The sequence below is a fragment of the Cherax quadricarinatus genome, unplaced genomic scaffold (genome assembly GCF_038502225.1).
Source record: "Cherax quadricarinatus isolate ZL_2023a unplaced genomic scaffold, ASM3850222v1 Contig1225, whole genome shotgun sequence".
NCBI classification, from domain to species: Eukaryota; Metazoa; Arthropoda; class Malacostraca; order Decapoda; family Parastacidae; genus Cherax; species Cherax quadricarinatus.
Window position 1 is genome coordinate 85,001 of NW_027196251.1, and position 9,553 is coordinate 94,553.

At 45.0% G+C, this 9,553-nt stretch overlaps 1 long non-coding RNA gene across 1 annotated transcript in view; it reads left to right on the plus strand.

Annotated features, from left to right (window-relative positions):
- The window catches only part of LOC138851613 (uncharacterized), a 62,259-nt gene extending 53,152 nt beyond the window's left edge, over positions 1 to 9,107 (plus strand). Inside the window, exons 5-6 of the long non-coding RNA XR_011391302.1 lie at positions 4,697 to 4,759; positions 8,970 to 9,107. This is a non-coding gene — a long non-coding RNA (uncharacterized lncRNA). The remainder of the gene's footprint in view (positions 1 to 4,696; positions 4,760 to 8,969) is intronic.
- Positions 9,108 to 9,553: the final 446 nt, after the last annotated feature.

Genomic DNA, 9,553 nt, shown 5'->3' on the forward strand with positions numbered 1-9,553 from the left:
GGTTAATTACCTGGCCAGTGGTTAATTACCCGGCCAGTGGTTAATTACCCGGCCAGTGGTTAATTACCTGGCCAGTGGTTAATTACCCGGCCAGTGGTTAATTACCCGGCCAGTGGTTAATTACCCGGCCAGTGGTTAATTACCCGGCCAGTGGTTAATTACCCGGCCAGTGGTTAATTACCCGGCCAGTGGTTAATTACCCGGCCAGTGGTTAATTACCCGGCCAGTGGTTAATTACCTGGCCAGTGGTTAATTACCCGGCCAGTGGTTAATTACCTGGCCAGTGGTTAATTACCCGGCCAGTGGTTAATTACCCGGCCAGTGGTTAATTACCCGGCCAGTGGTTAATTACCTGGCCAGTGGTTAATTACCCGGCCAGTGGTTAATTACCCGGCCAGTGGTTAATTACCCGGCCAGTGGTTAATTACCCGGCCAGTGGTTAATTACCCGGCCAGTGGTTAATTACCCGGCCAGTGGTTAATTACCCGGCCAGTGGTTAATTACCCGGCCAGTGGTTAATTACCCGGCCAGTGGTTAATTACCCGGCCAGTGGTTAATTACCCGGCCAGTGGTTAATTACCCGGCCAGTGGTTAATTACCCGGCCAGTGGTTAATTACCCGGCCAGTGGTTAATTACCCGGCCAGTGGTTAATTACCTGGCCAGTGGTTAATTACCCGGCCAGTGGTTAATTACCCGGCCAGTGGTTAATTACCCGGCCAGTGGTTAATTACCCGGCCAGTGGTTAATTACCCGGCCAGTGGTTAATTACCCGGCCAGTGGTTAATTACCCGGCCAGTGGTTAATTACCCGGCCAGTGGTTAATTACCCGGCCAGTGGTTAATTACCCGGCCAGTGGTTAATTACCCGGCCAGTGGTTAATTACCCGGCCAGTGGTTAATTACCCGGCCAGTGGTTAATTACCTGGCCAGTGGTTAATTACCCGGCCAGTGGTTAATTACCCGGCCAGTGGTTAATTACCCGGCCAGTGGTTAATTACCCGGCCAGTGGTTAATTACCCGGCCAGTGGTTAATTACCCGGCCAGTGGTTAATTACCCGGCCAGTGGTTAATTACCCGGCCAGTGGTTAATTACCCGGCCAGTGGTTAATTACCCGGCCAGTGGTTAATTACCCGGCCAGTGGTTAATTACCCGGCCAGTGGTTAATTACCCGGCCAGTGGTTAATTACCCGGCCAGTGGTTAATTACCCGGCCAGTGGTTAATTACCCGGCCAGTGGTTAATTACCTGGCCAGTGGTTAATTACCCGGCCAGTGGTTAATTACCCGGCCAGTGGTTAATTACCGGCCAGTGGTTAATTACCCGGCCAGTGGTTAATTACCCGGCCAGTGGTTAATTACCCAGTGGGCCAGTGGTTAATTACCCGGCCAGTGGTTAATTACCCGGCCAGTGGTTAATTACCCGGCCAGTGGTTAATTACCCGGCCAGTGGTTAATTACCCGGCCAGTGGTTAATTACCCGGCCAGTGGTTAATTACCCGGCCAGTGGTTAATTACCCGTCCAGTGGTTAATTACCCGGCCAGTGGTTAATTACCCGGCCAGTGGTTAATTACCCGGCCAGTGGTTAATTACCCGGCCAGTGGTTAATTACCCGGCCAGTGGTTAATTACCCGGCCAGTGGTTACTTACCCGGCCAGTGGTTAATTACCCGGCCAGTGGTTAATTACCTGGCCAGTGGTTAATTACCCGGCCAGTGGTTAATTACCCGGCCAGTGGTTAATTACCCGGCCAGTGGTTAATTACCCGGCCAGTGGTTAATTACCCGGCCAGTGGTTAATTACCCGGCCAGTGGTTAATTACCCGGCCAGTGGTTAATTACCCGGCCAGTGGTTAATTACCCGGCCAGTGGTTAATTACCCGGCCAGTGGTTAATTACCCGGCCAGTGGTTAATTACCCGGCCAGTGGTTAATTACCCGGCCAGTGGTTAATTACCCGGCCAGTGGTTAATTACCCGGCCAGTGGTTAATTACCCGGCCAGTGGTTAATTACCCGGCCAGTGGTTAATTACCTGGCCAGTGGTTAATTACCCGGCCAGTGGTTAATTACCCGGCCAGTGGTTAATTACCCGGCCAGTGGTTAATTACCCGGCCAGTGGTTAATTACCCGGCCAGTGGTTAATTACCCGGCCAGTGGTTAATTACCCGGCCAGTGGTTAATTACCCGGCCAGTGGTTAATTACCCGGCCAGTGGTTAATTACCCGGCCAGTGGTTAATTACCCGGCCAGTGGTTAATTACCCGGCCAGTGGTTAATTACCCGGCCAGTGGTTAATTACCCGGCCAGTGGTTAATTACCCGGCCAGTGGTTAATTACCCGGCCAGTGGTTAATTACCCGGCCAGTGGTTAATTACCCGGCCAGTGGTTAATTACCCGGCCAGTGGTTAATTACCTGGCCAGTGGTTAATTACCCGGCCAGTGGTTAATTACCCGGCCAGTGGTTAATTACCCGGCCAGTGGTTAATTACCCGGCCAGTGGTTAATTACCCGGCCAGTGGTTAATTACCCGGCCAGTGGTTAATTACCCGGCCAGTGGTTAATTACCTGGCCAGTGGTTAATTACCCGGCCAGTGGTTAATTACCCGGCCAGTGGTTAATTACCCGGCCAGTGGTTAATTACCCGGCCAGTGGTTAATTACCCGGCCAGTGGTTAATTACCCGGCCAGTGGTTAATTACCTGGCCAGTGGTTAATTACCCGGCCAGTGGTTAATTACCCGGCCAGTGGTTAATTACAGTGGTTAATTACCGGCCAGTGGTTAATTACCCGGCCAGTGGTTAATTACCCGGCCAGTGGTTAATTACCCGGCCAGTGGTTAATTACCCGGCCAGTGGTTAATTACCCGGCCAGTGGTTAATTACCCGGCCAGTGGTTAATTACCCGGCCAGTGGTTAATTACCTGGCCAGTGGTTAATTACCCGGCCAGTGGTTAATTACCTGGCCAGTGGTTAATTACCCGGCCAGTGGTTAATTACCCGGCCAGTGGTTAATTACCTGGCCAGTGGTTAATTACCCGGCCAGTGGTTAATTACCCGGCCAGTGGTTAATTACCCGGCCAGTGGTTAATTACCTGGCCAGTGGTTAATTACCTGGCCAGTGGTTAATTACCCGGCCAGTGGTTAATTACCCGGCCAGTGGTTAATTACCCGGCCAGTGGTTAATTACCCGGCCAGTGGTTAATTACCTGGCCAGTGGTTAATTACCCGGCCAGTGGTTAATTACCCGGTCAGTGGTTAATTACCCGGCCAGTGGTTAATTACCCGGCCAGTGGTTAATTACCTGGCCAGTGGTTAATTAAGAGAATTTTGAAATCTGTCAGTGGTTCACAGACTGAGACTTGGGATCAGAGGAACGTCACATAAAATATCCTTATTAATGTGACGTTTCGCTCACCTGAACCTTTCTTACTCAATGGGAAGACTACAAGAGCGCAGACTTATGTTGTGGAATGAGAGATGTGGTCGTACTAGTTACGTTGTGACCTGCAATAAGTTAGAAGTTAGAGAGTATTAAAGCTTAGACTGGGCTCGCTAGTGATGTAATATTTGATCGCTGTGTCTTCATGTTTCAAGATTAATCGAGCCAGAATTTTATAAATATTACAAGTGATTAAATAATGCATAATAACAAGACTAAACTGAGGCGACAACTGCACCACAAATGTTAGAGAAGACATTTTTTACTGGCGTAAGACGCTAGGTTAGACTTCCAACCACAGTCCCACTACAGTCCCACTACAGTCCCACTACAGTCCCACTACAGTCCCACTACAGTCCCACTACAGTCCCACCACAGTCCCACCACAGTCCCACTACAGTCAAGAAATACTTCAACAAACACTTCGAAAATCGGGATTTTCTTGAAGAAGAGGGACCTACCGTGGCTACTGCCATCTGTAATAATAATAATAATAATAATAATCTTGATTTCTACATGTATATGATACAACTCATACAGACCATAACTGACATCAGTGACATACTATAAGCAAAGTCCTTTGTTATGCAGAGCATTTCTGGCGACTTAGGTAAATTGTGTCCCCCCAGGATTTGACCCACACCAGCCGACAAACACCCAGGTACCTACTTGTTGCTAGGTGATTAGGGACAGCAGGTGTCTTAAGGAAACACGTCCTAATGTTTCTACCCGTACCGGGGATCGAACCACGGAACCTCAACGTGCAAGCTAAGTGCGCTATCAACCATGCTATGGTTGACCTACCAAGGTGTCAGTAGACCACAACCTAACAAAAGCACAGTAACAGTGGTAACATTATTACTAGCAAAAGTGGAAATCTTAACTATTTCTCGGTACATTGTTAGGCACTTCAAACACTGTTTCAGGGCTGGTGTTGTTTCTGCCACTGACAACAGTTATACATTGGGAAGACGACTTGACTCTCTTGCTCTCTTAATCTCATCTATCAAGATAGAATTAGTTATCTCAATTGCAAATATTCCTCTGTATAATGTAGATTGGTAGGACTACTTCAGTCTTTCTTTCCATAACTACCATTCTCTGTCTCCCTGTCTTTTATCAACTCTCCTTCCCTTGTCTCTCCTGCTGTCTAATTAACCTCTATCCTCTCATTTTTCCGTCTCTGTCTCTACTTATTACTTGTTCTGCTTCCCTTGTATCTCCCTGCATACAGTAAAACATAATATCTGGGCTGTCCCCTGCAGGAAAGAGGCCAGCTGACATAGCCAGGGAGAGTGGGATGGTAGTGCTAGCGACCATCATGCAAGGTAAGATGAATTACCATTGTCATACCATGAAACGGGTGGGATTTGAACCCATGGCGAGTGAGTCCTAGAACTCGGTCAGTATGTAAGCCACTGGGCCAGTTGGCTATTGTAAGGTTCATCGAGCTAGGTATATTTTTATACATCATAGGGAGGTTAGCATGGGCCACCACTGTAACCACAGATGCAAGATTTTATATATAAATCTCCCGTCAGAGTGACCGTGACGAGCTCCAGCTCAAGTCTCTTCAAAGCCATCATCATGACGCAAGAATTTGTAATGACACGATTGTAAACAAACCACGGAACGGGAGGTGGTTTGTTTGCAGTCGTGTTAGTTTCCTAGAAATTTGCTCCATTTTACAGAGATAAAGACAGCAAAACAGCATAATGGTCAACTTTTTTGTAAAAACAAACTGTGGAAAGTTAACCATAGTGATAATGAACAAATTATAGATAGAGAGCTACTGCCAAAATAACCTTTGGTGCCTGTGAAGGCCACTTTCAACCTGCCATTAACATGACATTTTCGATAATATTCCCACCAGTGTTAACCACATCATGATGATATAAGTACACCATAGTTTTGATAGTCAACAATTCTAACAAAATTACTAATAACAGGAAATGATGTTCACTTCTTACAGCAGTCATGTTAAATATTTACAGTATTATTGTTTGTTGGTATTAGTACACATTGACTTAATGATTATAGTAATTATAACTATGGACGTCGTGGTTGTTCACTGATGATCCAAAGGTTAAGAAACATGATAAATATTATCTGAAGTTTAAGTCGAAAATTGTTACTCATTTTTCACGTTGGATTGAAAAGTTTTTAGAACTGCTTACCTGGGGTATACCTGGGGTATACCTTGGGTATACCTGGGGTATACCTGGAGAGGGCTTCGAGTTACATACAGATAAACAATATATACAAACAACTGAAAAAAAAACTTCTTGACTAGCTCAGAAAAGCATATTAGTATACAAACAGAATCAAACACAGAATTTTTTTTAATACACAAACCATGACATGCTCAGAAAAATGCCGCTACACATGACAGGTTCCTTCACAGTAACAATGTTGTATATTCAGGACCTACTTGTTTGCATTAGCAATGATGTGATGCGCTGCTTCCCTTGTCTGAGACATAATTGTCAGCTGTGGGACACATTTTGTAGGGTCTGTCTAAGCCAGTTCAGCAAGAAATGGGAAGCTTTACGTAGCCTTTAACAAGTGAAACCAGCAAAATCCACCATGAAAGACTCCATGAAAGACTGGTAAGTGAATGTATTGTTGGAGGAAGTTCTTCCATAGATGGACGTTTCTTAATAACTCACAACAAGTGTGGAGAAATTTTCTCCAGGAGGGGGGTATCAGCCCCCTTCAGCCCCTTCAGCCCCTTTCAGCCCTGAGGGGCCCAGCCCTCTCAGAAGGGGCAAATATCTTGTTTACTGCTACAGCGAGTAATTGATCCCAGATGCAGTACCAGTATACGACCTGTGGTCAAGCGACCGCCGCTCCTTGCACCAGTGTTGCAGAGTGTAATTTAATAAGAGACAGTACATCTCTTACCTTAGCAGGACAATTAAGGAAAATCCTGCTCCCACTTTATTACCATAGTAAAGATAGTGTACATTGTTGTCTATGCTTAAGACAGCAAGAAACAAACATTCTGCTTTGCTTCATCGAGGAAGTGGCAAGGAAGCAAAAGTGCTAGGTTAGCTTTTCCTTTGAGCTGGGGGCAGTGACGGCGTGGGGCGCTGTGGCGTCTTCAGATTACTTTTGACTCTATTGAGAGTGACACTGACGCCAGGATAACCAACAAAGAACGATCTGTGTGTTAGTGTGAACAAAGTGTCTCATAAAATACAATAAACACTTAAGAGAAGTGTGATCAGCTTCTTTATTGATAAGATTGTGAACAATAAAGACAAATCTTGTGGAACATAGTGTACCAGTGTGCGTATTCCTAGACTATGGAAGACGTGGACATCCAAGGACACTTCAGTTTCTATCAAGTCACCGATACCTGTTGAAGGTGTGAAGAACACCATAGCTCACGCTACAAGAGCAAGGTAGGTTACGAATTTCTTGTACGGGGGACTGCGCAGTTCTTGAGTCGCAAGGAGTTTGTAATCAACCTATAGTCGGCAGTAAGGGGCGGACTTTTGAGTCCACACAAGTAAGTTTGTCTTTATTGTTCACAATCTTATCACAAAAGTAGCTGATCACACTTCTCTTAAGCGTTTATTGTGTTTTATGAGACACTTTGTTCACACTAACGCACAGATCGTTCTTTGTTGGTTATCCTGGCGTCAGTGTCACTCTCAGTAGAGTCAAAAGAAATCTGAAGATGCCACAGCGCCCCACGCCGTCATTGCCCCAAGCACAAAGGAAAAGCTGACCTAGTACCTTTGCTTCCTTGCCACTTCCTCGATGAAGCAAAGCAGAATGTTTGTGTCTTGCTGTCTTAAGCATAGACAACAATGTACACTATCTTTACTATGGTAATAAAGTGGGAGCAGGATTTTCCTTAATTGTCCTGCTAAGGTAAGAGATGTACTGTCTCTTATTAAACTACACTCTGCAACACTGGTGCAAGGAGCGGCGGTCGCTTGACCACAGGTCGTATACTGGTACTGCATCTGGGATCAATTACTCACTGTAGCAGTAAACAAGATATTTGCCCCTTCTGAGAGGGCTGGGCCCCTCAGGGCTGAACGGGGCTGAAGGGGGCTGATACCCCCCTCCTGGAGAAAATTTCTCCACAACAAGTCTCAGCATCAAACAAGGTTTACCAAGGGATTACCAATAGATCCCTGGCTGTCTTGAAGAAGGCACTGGACAGGCACCTGAAGTCAGTACCTGACCAGCTGAACTGTGGTTCGTACGTCAGTTTCCGTGCGACCAGCAGTAACAGCCTGGTTGATCAGACCCTGATCCGCCATGAGGCCTGGTCTCAGACCGAGCCGCGGGGGCGTTGACCCCCGAAACCCTCTCCAGGTAAACTCCAGGTATGACTACAAGACTGTACATTCTCCAAAAATCCCAAAATTTTCACTATTAAATAGACTGATGCATCAGCGCTAAATAATTGAATCCAATCACAAACGTTCTCGCGTCATCGATGTGAAATTATGTAAAAAATATAAACGTAAAACAAAATCCGGGAACCTGTATGTGAATCCTGTCCGACTCTGAGGTTCCATTGTCGCCCTTAACAAAAAATAATCTGTATAATACCTTTAAAAATGTCTTTCTGATCTGCTTCTGTTCCTGAGTCTTTGGAAACTTCTGGGGATTGAAATGTTTTGCGTGAACAATGGGAAATTTACTCAGAATCGTACTGAATTAAGTCGCAGCAACGGGGTTTAAGGAAACTTTTAATCTAAGTATCGTGAGCATCTTAGGAACACTGCGACTAGTAAGTTTATTCAGGTATACACAAATACAGCTACGTAGATTATCATACATAGTAGCATATGTGTAGAGAACCATCCAGGATAACCCAAAAAAGTCAGTGTAACTTATTTCCATTATTCTGGCCACAAACTTGCATGTTATTCTTGAGTGTAAGCAACAAGTGTAACAACATTTCAATCCTAGTAGCATGGCCACTCCAAAACGTTTCCAGTAAAGATTTTTGTAGAATATGCACTTATGCTCTTTCATCCTTACTGGATTGAGCTTCAGCTCCTGGGCCTCGTGAAGGTTGTTTAGCTTGATGTTTTCAAATTTCACCTTCAGATTGGCCTTAAATATTCCCAGTGTTGAACTGGGTTGTGCTGCAGCTTGTACGTTTCTTTAGGGTATTAAATTGCGTCTCTTATTGTCACTTGTTACTGTAGTGATTCTGTTGGTTGACCAACTCTCTTACCGGAGACTGGCTGACTCTTATCTTATCTTAAAAATAATGACATAATTCTTTATCCGATTAATCTGTATTGCATTGGAGATTAACCTGTTGAGCTCCAGCTGCTGGGCCTCTAAGAATATTGAGTTAGGTTCTGGGACACTTGAGTGTGTTGGGAAACTTCTGTTGGGACTCTTAGACATTCTTGTGGATGTATTAACTTATATTTTGTGATTATATTGATTTTTGTTTCTTTTTATCCCTCTGTGTGTGTGTGTGTGTGGGTGTGTGTGTGTGTGTGTGTGTGTGTGTGTGTGTGTGTGTGTGTGTGTGTGTGTGTGTGTGTGAGGCAGGTCAGAGGTCGACACCATGTGTGGTGGAGGGCACTGAGTGCCAGACTGAGGGAGGGTCGGGCGTGGCACCCTTGCGTCTCCTTACATGCAGCAACACCACCTGGAGAACACCGGCACCAGTGCCACCTACCTCAACAACACTTGGTAATGTTGAGCTCTAGTTCATGTTATGTGTAGCTGCTGAACTAATCCGTTCATTTATTAAGAAAACGAAGAAAAAAAATGAAAGTTGAAGGAGTAATAGTCAACGAGGGTGAGAATATGTTTCTTTAAACCACAATAAACCTCAATAAACCTCAATAAACCTCAATAAACCTCAATAAACCACAATAAATCACAATAAACCTATGGAACAGAACATTAAACTCAGTCATATGTGATGAATAATAGTGAACCTGATGAATAATAGTGAACATGATGAAAAACAGTGAACCTGATGAATAATAGTGAACATGATGAATAATATTGAACCTGATGAATAATAGTGAACCTGATGAATAATAGTGTTCCTGATGAATAATAGTGAACCTGATGAAAAACAGTGAACCTGATGAAAAACAGTGAACCTGATGAATAATAGTGAA